Source organism: Brassica napus, chromosome C3, assembly GCF_020379485.1.
Source record: "Brassica napus cultivar Da-Ae chromosome C3, Da-Ae, whole genome shotgun sequence".
NCBI classification, from domain to species: domain Eukaryota; kingdom Viridiplantae; phylum Streptophyta; class Magnoliopsida; order Brassicales; family Brassicaceae; genus Brassica; species Brassica napus.
This window is the reverse complement of record NC_063446.1, coordinates 10,776,030-10,783,885: the sequence shown is the minus strand read 5'-3', so window position 1 is coordinate 10,783,885 and position 7,856 is coordinate 10,776,030. Positions and strand designations below refer to the sequence as shown.

At 40.0% G+C, this 7,856-nt stretch overlaps 1 long non-coding RNA gene across 1 annotated transcript; it reads right to left on the bottom strand.

The window, feature by feature from the left end:
* Positions 1-813: 813 nt before the first annotated feature.
* On the bottom strand, positions 814-1,598 carry LOC111208058. The gene is made up of 3 exons (XR_007321235.1): positions 1,549-1,598; positions 1,349-1,465; positions 814-1,270 (listed from the first exon to the last, which is right to left on the bottom strand). It is a non-coding gene; the product is annotated as an uncharacterized LOC111208058 (long non-coding RNA).
* Positions 1,599-7,856: the final 6,258 nt, after the last annotated feature.

Below are 7,856 nucleotides of genomic sequence, written 5' to 3'. Positions count from 1 at the left end.
ACAGCGTCATTTCCACCTCAAAGTATCATCAGAACCAGACAAATCTTTAGCATTACCGAAGAGATCATTTTTAAGCTATAGATCCATATACCTTGCTCGTCGAGATTGGTGGGAACTGCTGATGGAGATGAAGGTGGAAAGCTCGTCTAGATGAAGGTGGGAAGCTCGTCTAGATGAACCATATGATTATTGTCTCTTGTTGTTGAAAAAAATGGATCAAGAGAACAAAACCATTTGAGAACTATGAGTTCTAGACAACACACAAATCAGAACAGAACCAAGTACTCTTTCTGTTTGTGGAAAGGAGATTGTACAAGGAAAATAAGAGCAAAGGAAATAGATTCCACTAAAACATCATTACATCCGTTTTTAAGACAGTACAAAGGAAGTAGAAGAGCAAAGGAAATAGCATAACATCCTAGTCTACAAACAGACTTATAAAGGCAACATACAAACAACCCGTGATGTGGTTCACATGAAAATACAAACAGAAAATACAAACTACCCGTGACTTGATACCAGCTTATGTCTTCAACAAGCACATGGTCTTGTACTTCACCTGAAACAGAAGAAAATCACGTGTGTAAGCAACGTAAATATACATGTTTTAGTTGTGAAATGACAACTACACTTATGTCTAATGCAAACAGTTGAAACTAGTATAATGCAAACATCTGAAACTAAGGTTAGAGCTAACAAACCCTACAACAATTCAGACATAAGTTTGTTTTTGAGAGCTGATTCCATCTCAGAGAGAGGTTCGCAGGAGTCAAGATGAACTGGCCCTTGACTCATTACAAGGTTTACATAACCACCGGATTTGGCCATTTAGGAAGAAGTCTGTGTTTCTCTAGTAGAAAAACATACGATTAAATGAGAGATTTTATAATAACTCTATTGAATCCTAGTAGAAAACAGTCATATCAGAACAGCTCACGAGAATTTAATGGGTTTTAGGCTTAAAGGAAGCAGTGCAGTTACGCACAATTAAATGGTGGTTTGGTGTGCATTAATAATCCTAGTCTGTTTCCTAACTACAAACTAAAAGTTATTTGCTCAGAAACATTAAACGGTTACACAATCCTAGTTTGTTTTCAAGTATTCTCAACTACTAAGTGACACGGTTACACAATCCTAGTTTCTTTTCTAACTACAAACTAAATTCCATTTGAATTCTAACTGGTAAGTTCAAACACTAACCTTAGTTAGAAACCGGTAAGTTTCGTTTCTCGAGTTCAGCCACCCGCATAAGCAGCATCCTCACCTGGCCCTGAAAAGACAGCAGACTAACAAATGAATATCTTAGAAAGATGATTAATAAGAGAGTGAACCATCAGAGAGAACTCACCTTAAGTGCCTCGCACTCTCGCAGAAGCTTCTCCTGCTCGTGAAAACGTTCTTTGAGTCTCTCAACCTCTTGTTGCATTCCCATAACCCATGGTTGCCTGAAATGCATCCCGTCATTCTGCGAAAACAGGAAAGAATTTATCAAACAACAAATAAATATGGAAGGACGAGATCGATAAATATAGACAGAAGAATTCAAACCTCATAGTCTTTGCATATGAAGTATCTTTTCCCAGGGAGGTAGTCATATGTATCTTCTTCATCGACGACCTCCTTCGTGATAGATCCACAGGGGCACAGCTTGGGAATCCCCTGTTGCGCATTTGCAACGAAATGAAGCATGTTGTAGTATGCTTTGTGTGCTTTCATATCTCGCAATTCTTCCTCCATTTCAGAACCTACAAGAACAGAAACATATAAGCGGATCAAAATCCTTTAATCGTGATGAAACCAACAAAGAAGCAAATAGAAAAGAAGAAAATAGTAAGACCAGACGAAAACCCTAATTCGATTTTAATCCCCAATTCGATTTGAAACCCACAATCGAATCCATAAACAAAGAAGCGAATAGAAAAGAAGAAAATAGTAAGACCAGACGAAAACTCTAATTCGATTTTAATCCCCAATTCGATTTTAAACCCAAAATCTATTTGATCCCCACAATCGAATCCATAAACAAAGAAGCGAATAGAAAAGAAGAAAATAGTAAGACCAGACGAAAACCCTAATTCGATTTTAATCCCCAATTCGATTTTAAACCCAAACTCTATTTGATCCCCACAATCGAATCCATAAAAACTGATGAATCAACATGCATCAACTCCAAATGCAAAAATAAAGAACTAAAATGGTCCGATTTACCTTGAAAAGGTTTTTTTTTCTGCTCGAGTCGCGAAAATGACCGAGTTTTTTCCCCCCTCACAAAACACATCCCTTTCCGGATCCAATCAGACGTTGCTAGCGCATCAAGGATCAACCGCAAATAAATCCTTCATTAAGGATTCAACCTTAGCGTAACGTCAAGTTTAATTATTATTTTATTCTTAATGCATAAGGATTAGCGCTAAGAAATAGCTAATATCCTGCGTTGCAGCTGGTCTTAGCTTCGGATAATAGACGATTCTTAGTTTTTCTTAGATTTTAACTAAGAAAAGCTAAGAACCGACTCTTAAATAAGAGATATAAAAATCGTCTTTTAGCCGAAAAATGTAAAAAAAAAAAGTCAAATCATGAGTTAACAACCCCGGCTAAGAGACATGGGTCAATCATGCTCTTATGAGTCATGTGTCATTTTATTATTTTCAATTTTGTGTTAAAATTAAATTTAAATAACAAAATAAAATAATTCTACATAACTAATATAATAATGACAAAGATTGTTGGGAAAATACTATCCACTAATGATAATATCCACTAATGATGCTAGTCGTAACTAAGAGCACTCTCAATAATGGTTCTAGTCATAAGATTCTAAAATATATATATATATATATATATATATATATATATATATATATATATATATATATATTTATTTATTTACTTATATTAGTATTTAATTGCAGGTTTCTAAAATTTACAGAAATTCAATACAAAGAAACTTTAAAAAATTTCGTTGGATTTTTAGTAATTTTTAAAAACTCACAATTAAATAATATATATATATATGTATATAGAAACTTTTGACTAGAACCCCGACCGGATGCTCTTAAGAAAAAAACATATTAATACACGCAAATGAGAAGTATTTTCTTCCAAAGATCACGGAAGTATTAACATAACCTCAAATGGATTGTCATTTGTCAACTTGCATTTGCTTACATATGAATCATGATTGGGTCTCATTGTTACATCCTAGATCTATAAATACTTCTCCTTCTATCCTTACTTCCTCACCCGTCACCACACTACAACACAACTAATCATAATCAACAACAAAAAAATAAACTCTTTCTTCTATTTACCCAATTCTCTAAAAGCAAAATGACATCGATCATGGTCTTGTTCATGGTTTTGACCATTCTTTTCACGAGTTTCAGAATCTCTCAAGCTACTTCTCGTACAATACCTCCCACAAGCTGTCGATGGTTGATAAACATGAGCAATAGATGTCTCGCTTTTCTCGCGTTTACAGTGATGAGCTCGAGAAACAGATGAGATACACGTGTTTAAAACGAGTTTATTGAGAACTTCAACAAGAAAGGGAACACAAGCTACAAGCTTGGTATCAATGAATTCGCGGATTCGACCAACGAGGAGTTCATAGCAACGCACACTGGACTAAGTATTAGGCGAGAGCAAGGACTGGAGGAGTGAAGAAGCTGTCACTCCTGTCAAATACCAAGGCCAATGATGCTTGTTTTTATAGAATTATACATATTAGAGAACATATTACAATAACCTTTTTAAATTAATACTCTATAAATTAATATACACTAAAAATCTCTATAAAATAATATAATTTTATAGTCTCAAATTAAGTTTTTGGTTTAATTAGTATATCGATAGATTAATATCTCTATAAATTAATAAAAAATTATAGTTTTGGTGTAGTCCTAACATTATTAATTTATAGAGGTTCACAGTATATTAAAATATAAAAAAAAATAGATAAAGATAATCTAAACAAATGAAATGCAAGGGCAACCCAAAATATATTATAGGGTTAGTTTAGGGCTAAGTAAATAGGGTTGTACTTGTTGCTTCTACGAGAGCATCCAATTGATCAGAAAATCTATATATATGTACAGGATGTTGCTGGGAGTTTTTCGGCTGTGGCAGGAGTGGAACGTGTGACTAAAATCGCCAGTGGGAGGCTCGTATCTTTTTCCGAACAACAGCTTCTAGACTGCGATAGAGAGTATACGACCAAGGCTGTAACGGTGGGATAATGTCGGATGCTTTTAACAATATAATCCAAAACCGAGGCATCGCCTCAGAGAAGTCCTACTCTTACCAAGGATCAGATGGGACATGCCGGTCCAGTGCAATACCAGTTGCACGGATCAGAAGTTTTCAGTACGTCCCTAGCAACAACGAGCGGGTATTGTTGGAGGCTGTATAGAGGCACCTGTTTCTGTCTAGATGGACGCGAGTGTTGTAACAATTGTGAAAAGAAACAGATGCGGAAACAGATGAATAAAAGCGATGTAACTACGACACATATATTTAACGTGGTTCACCCCTAGGGCTACGTCCACGGGCAAAGAGAGATCTTATTATTGGAGGCGATATTGAGCTTACAAAGTGCAAGTTTAGGGTTACTTCGAATACAAGATATATATAGTAGCATCTCGCATCTAAAACCCTAGACTATACGGACTCATGGGCCTAAGTCCACGATCAGATGTAACATCCATAATAACTTGATGCAACGCTCTTGATGCAACCGAGTCGGTATGATGTACGTGATGTAACATCCATCGCCTAGATGTAACATCCAGATTCAAGGCATATCAACAAATCTCCACCTTGATTTAAATCCTCCCAATAACAGATGTACCAGATGCACCTTCAAGTGCCAGATGTACCAGATGCGTTTCTCTGCGGCAGATGTACCAGATGCGCCATCAGCGCCAGATGTACAAGATGCACTTTCAAGTGCCAGATGCACCATTAACGCCAAATGTACCAGATGCGTTCTTCAACGCCAAATGTACCATCGCTCTCTTTGCCTTAGATGTCCCTTCAGACCAGATGTGTTGCTATGACGAACCATACGCCCTTTAACGGTCAGATGCTCTACTAGAGCCAGACGTTCGTCATCAGCCGGATATCCCAACGGACTAGATGTCCCAAAGGACCGAATGTCCAAACGGATCAGACGCCCCAACAGGCCAGATGTCCCAATGGACCAGATGTCCCAACGGACTAGGCGCCCCAACGGACCAGACGTCCCAACGGACCAGACGTCCCAACGGACCAGACGTCCCAACGGACCAGACGTCCCAACGGACCAGACGTCCCAACGGACCAGATATCCTTGCGGACCAAATGTCTTTGCAGACCAGATGCCCCAACGGGCCAGATGTCCTTGCGGACCAGATGCCCCAACGGGCCGTTCGCCCCAACGGGCCGTTCGCCCCAACGGGCCAGATGTCCTTGCGGACCAGATCCCCCGACGGGCCAGATGTCCTTGCGGACCAGATGCCCCGACGGGCATGATGCCCCAACGGGCTAAACCATATACATGGTGAGATGAACATTTGCAGTGCACAGAATACTGATAGGTTCATCTGAAGACATCACGAACCTTGTCAACACCTCATTAATGTAGGCCTTCTGCGACAAGAACAACTTCTTCTCCCTATCTTTGAAGATCTCCATCCCTAAAATCTTCATTGCTGCACCCAAATCCTTCATCTCAACTTCAAAACCCAGAAGCTCCAGCTTCTCGATGCCACACTTCTCTTCAGGTAACAACATGTCATCCACATAGAGTACCAAACAGATGAACGTCGCATCCTTCAACTTACTCATGCAGACACACCAATCATAAGGACTTCTGATGTAGCCCAACTTGATTATATAGCTGTCGAATCTCTTGTACCATCCTCCGAGACTGCTTAAATCCACAAAGTGACTTCTGAAGCGTATACACATAGTCATCCTTTTCAGGAACTCGACAACCATTTGGCTGAGTCATGTATATCTCCTCTAGCTCTCCATGAAGATACATTGTCTTCACATCAAATTGCTCAAGCTCCAAGTCCTGACGTGCTACCAGCGCTAGCAACACTCTGATGGAAGTATGTCTGACCATCGATGAGAATATTTCATTGTAATCTACTTCATCTCTCTGACTGGAACTTCTTGCAACAATCCGAGCTTTATACTTAGCTCCTTCTACCAGTGATGCTCCATCCTTAATCTTGAAGACCCACTTGCATGTAACATCCCTTCTCTCTGATGGTAATTTGACCAGGTCCCATGTATGATTCTTCTGATGAGACTCCACGTCTCTCGTTGCAACGCAACATGCCATTTCTCAGACTCGAGACTAGAAACAGCTTCCATGTAAGTAGATGAGGCATCCACTTCCTCTGCAACCTGAAGTGCATAACCCACCATATCCTTGAAGCGATATCTCTCTGGTGGCCTGACATCAACCCTTCTTGGTTGATCTTTCACGATGATACGCTCTGTAGCATCAAGCGGTTGAATCTTCGAAGACTCCAACTGAACATCTTCTACACGCTCCTCTTGATTTTCTGTGTGTGCCTGCACATCGATCACTTCATGATCATCTTGCAGCTCCACCTGTTTATCAGTTCTACCCTTTTCTGCTTCTGAACTGGACCCTGAGCTTCTAACCATAGATGCTTCATCGAAGACACCATTCCTGCTTAGAACCATTCGGTTTTCTGATGGAGATCACACCATGTATCCTTTGATTCCATTACCGTAGCCCATAAACACTCTTAAAAGTGAATATTCAGCAGATCTACCTGACCATACCTTAGAAGGTATCCTGCACTCGATGCCTATGTGGGGAATAAGATTTATCAAGTAGCAAGTCGTGTTAACTGCTTCAGCCCAAAACCGCTTCTCCAAACCAGCACTCGAGAGCATGCACATCGCTCTCTCTGGCATTATCTAGTTTATCCATTTTGCAACACCATCCCGCTGTGGTGTTCCCTTGTCTGTAAGATGCTTGACAGATGTTGTATCCTTACAAAATTGTTTAAACTCTTTCGAGCAGAGTTCCAAACCAATATCAGAATGAAGCATATCTTGCTTCGACAGATGTTGCATCCCACGCTCACTTATATGTCCAAGCCTCATATGCCATAGCTTAGTCATATCTTCCTCTGGGATCTCTGGCGATGCAATATTTGCTGAACCGGTAACCGTTGTACCCTTCAGTAAATACAGAGTACCGTTCATGAAACCCTTCAGAATCACATCAGAACCCCTGTAAACATTCAAAACTCCATCGCCACCCAAATATTTGAACCCTTTCTTATCCAGAAGACTCACGGATATCAAATTCTTTGTCATTGATGGAACATGCCTAACCTTGTTCAATGTGCATAATCTACCATCATGTGTCCTGAGCTTGATTGAGCCGATCCCAACAATCTTGCAGACAAAGTCGTTTGCCATCTTAATCTTGCTGTCAAGTACCTCTGTGTACTCTGAAAACCACTCTCTCCTCGGTGTCATATAGTAGGATGCTCCCGTATCAAGAACCCACACATCAGAAGAGTGTGTGTGTCCGTGCACAACATGAGCGATGTCGTCGTCAGACTTGGTTTCTTCCTCGGCTACTGCAACAGATCCAAACTGTTGCTCCTTCATCTTGGGACAGTCTGACTTCTAATGTCCCTTCTCTTTGCAATAGTTCCATATATCAGATGCTTTAGAACCCCTTGGAAACGACTTCCTATCTTTCAAGTCCTTCTGTTCCGATGTCCCTTCACACCACTGACAAACAACCCCGATGATTGATTGTCTGTCCCTGAGCTGGATGCCTTATGGTGCAATTCCAGACTATGAAGCGCCGACCT